A 3,550-nucleotide genomic window follows, 5' to 3' on the forward strand; every position below is an offset into this window, starting at 1 on the left:
CAATTCTAACTTCTTACCAGGCATGGTGGGCGGTGGGTTTGGCACTTGGACATCTCGAGGGATAAAAAGGATGCGTGATTTATTTCAGGGTGCATCCATGTTGTCATTTGCACAACTTCAAGAAAAATATAATCTTCCCAGGCATGACTTTTACAAATACCTGCAGATCCGGGACTTCATAAACAGGGAAACTACTCTTAATATTGATGCCACTACATCTGCTGTTGAACAATTACTCCTCCTTGGCCCAACTAAGAAATCCATTACTCGTTTTTACAATGTCTTAAGCCAGACTGATGTGATAAATGTACAGGATGTTATGCAGAAGTGGCAAGGTGAACTTGGTATAGATATTGATGGGGATAAGTGGACTAAGATATGGACTCAAACAAAGAAAATATCTGTGTGTAACCGTGCCAGATTGCTGCAATTTAAGATTGTGCACCGTTTACAAATCTCTCCTAACAAAAGACATAAAATGAACTCTCAACTCTCACCTGCATGTTTAAAATGTAAAATCTCAGTGGGCACCTATACTCATTGTATCTGGTCATGTCCTAAAATACAAGCATATTGGATGGGTGTTTTGAAAGATTTGGAAAAAATATTTGGTGTGGTGTTGCACATGGACCCTCTTTCCTTAATCCTGGGTTACACCAGTCAGGATACTATTGTGGATGCCAACGCTGCCAGACTGTATAATATCCTCACATATGCAGCCAGGAAGAATATCTTTTTTTGTCTTGGATAAGCGACAAACCCCCCACTAAATCGAACTGGCACAAGATAATTATGGAATGTTTTCCCCTTGAGTACCTGACCTGTCTGCTTCACTCTTCAGAGGGACAGTTTATGAACATTTGGACTCCATATCTTCACTTTTCCAGCTCTACAGTGGCTTCAGTGCTCTCGAATGTTGTCCTTGGCTAGCCTTAGGCTCGTTGTCTTTATCTTGTTGTCATTGCACTGATTGGGTGAATGTAAGTATGTATAGACTGTCTAGACCAATGTTGTACTGAGTGTTGTTTTATTGTTGTTATGTCAATATATAAAAAGTTCAATAAACATATTTGTAAAAAAAAAAAAAATTGTACTTAAAATAAGGTTAAATACGGGATAAAATGTAATAAATATAATATGTACAGTTAATAAGTTTAGCTATTTACAGTTAAAAAAGTAAACCAATAAATAGATGTGTGGTTAAAAGGCTCTGTGATTGAGAAGACGAGAAACTTGATTAGAGTGCTTTTAATGTGAAATCTAACTTTTTCTCTGTTGTGTGTCAGTCATTCAGTTTCTGCATTTCTCATTGGGTAGTAGCAAATTCACAGCCAATCCAAGTCTGGTATGGGGAGGGACAGGCCCGGCCCGAGGCATAAGCGATACAAGCGGGCGCTTGGGGCCTCCTGACCGCCAGGGGGCCCCCTATCGGAAAAAAAAAATTATAATTTAAAATAATTTAAAATAATAATAATAATAATATTAAATAACTTAAACAAGTGACCTGATTGAATGAAATAAAGAATACATCTATACAAGAAAATTCTGATTTTACGATCAATATATCTGTCAGCGTTCAAGTCATGCATATCAACTGCGTGCTCAATCTGCTGACAGATAATTCGCGGTCATAGACAGACACTGCATAATACTCAAGGTTAAGTTGGAAGGGACATATATAAGCAAGTCATCTAAAAGGACGTATCTCTCTGGTGCCCAAAAACGGAAAAAGAAAAGGACAGAAGATGAGAAAAAAGAGCAAGATAAAGGTATGATTGCATGATTATTTAAAATATGTTTTGAACTCATTTGAGGGAGGAGCAGCTCAAGCTATCATAGGAGTTAGCTAGCTAGCTAGCGAGTTAATGTCATCTTATATTTGCCATCACATGAGCTATATTCATCAACAGTGTATGTATCTCATTAATATACATTTATCTAGGTGTATATCAGATGTCAACGATATTGGCAGTGTTTAGGATGTTCAATCAAACATGTACTGCTAGCTCTTGCCAGGCTTAATCTAACGTTAGCTCGCTGACTGAGGTGGACATTAGCACTAGTAGCTAGCTACATGAAAACAGTACTGTTTTATAAATGTGACATAGTGGTGAGTCTGACAGCGACTAAGTGCAGAGTCTTAGTCCGTGAGATATCGGTTTATATTGGAGGAAACAGCCAAAGGTGAACTTAACCTTCTAGGTGTAAGGGATGCAAGCTAGCATTGCTGTGCCTGTGCACGTTAGTAAAAGTGACATCTCAGCCAAAGATGGAGCACAATGTGCGCTCTGCTCTAAGATCTTTGTTGAGAGATGGCCTATTGGTCTTTATGAGAAAACACCATGTTGAAGTGAGGAGGCGTCTGTGATAAAAATATACTTATATTGTATTAATATTATATTTAGGATGTTAAGTGTTCACCACACTGCAATTAGGCTGTGCCTTATTTTGCCTCACTAGAATAGGAATGGTTAGGTGTGGAATTGTTTGTTGATGAGTGTAAGTAATGATGGCAAAATAAACTCATTTTTCATAAACTCACTATCAACTATGCACTTTTGCAATGTTATTTTTTCAGGAACACTGTTGAAGTATTTTGGAGCACAACCAACTGTACCTGCCCCCGATGTGTCATCAAGTGTCAGTGCCTCCACAGCTGATGATACAGCAGGTGAGGTTTTTCTTGATGGCAAATGGCTACATAGTCTTTTAATATGACATGACACATTTAAAAAAAAATAATTACATTTTTTTTATTTGTTGATTTATTTATTTTATCTTTGCAGGTTCACCCCCAGCAGACTTACAGTCACCTGAAAGTGAGGAAGAACTTTTACCCATTGAGGAACAGTTACCAGCATTGACAGTCACTGATACACCGACTTCAACCTCTGCCGGCATAACAGGTCAGTTAATCTAACAGTTTTTGTTTTGTGTTGCCTTACTTAACTGTGAAATATCTTGTGTTATGTTATGATTCTATTTTTGTATCTAATGTCCCTACAGGTCCTTCTACAGCATCCACTGCTATGGATGTCCCATCCACTCCCTCAACAAGCACTAGCTATCAAGGTGGATCAACAGCTCCTCCAGTTGACCCAGCTGAATGGTCAGCCGGCATGACAGGTCAGTTAATCTAACAGTTTTTGTTTTATGTTGCCTTACTTAACTGTGAAATATCTTGTGTTATGTTATGATTCTATTTTTGTATCTAATGTCCCTACAGGTCCTTCTACAGCATCCACTGCTATGGATGTCCCATCCACTCCCTCAACAAGCACTAGCTATCAAGGTGGATCAACAGCTCCTCCAGTTGACCCAGCTGAATGGTCAGCCGGCATGACAGGTCAGTTAATCTAACAGTTTTTGTTTTATGTTGCCTTACTTAACTGTGAAATATCTTGTGTTATGTTATGATTCTATTTTTGTATCTAATGTCCCTACAGGTCCTTCTACAGCATCCACTGCTATGGATGTCCCATCCACTCCCTCAACAAGCACTAGCTATCAAGGTGGATCAACAGCTCCTCCAGTTGACCCAGCTGAATGG

The 3,550-nt window shown here is 38.7% G+C and overlaps 1 long non-coding RNA gene across 1 annotated transcript; it reads left to right on the forward strand.

Annotated features, from left to right (window-relative positions):
- The first annotated feature begins 1,631 nt into the window (after positions 1–1,631).
- On the forward strand, positions 1,632–2,999 carry LOC128461826 (uncharacterized). The gene is made up of 3 exons (XR_008342298.1): positions 1,632–1,769; positions 2,579–2,671; positions 2,787–2,999. It is a non-coding gene; the product is annotated as an uncharacterized LOC128461826 (long non-coding RNA).
- The last annotated feature ends 551 nt before the right edge of the window (positions 3,000–3,550 follow it).

Source organism: Pleuronectes platessa, chromosome 18 (assembly GCF_947347685.1).
Source record: "Pleuronectes platessa chromosome 18, fPlePla1.1, whole genome shotgun sequence".
Taxonomy (NCBI): Eukaryota; Metazoa; Chordata; class Actinopteri; order Pleuronectiformes; family Pleuronectidae; genus Pleuronectes; species Pleuronectes platessa.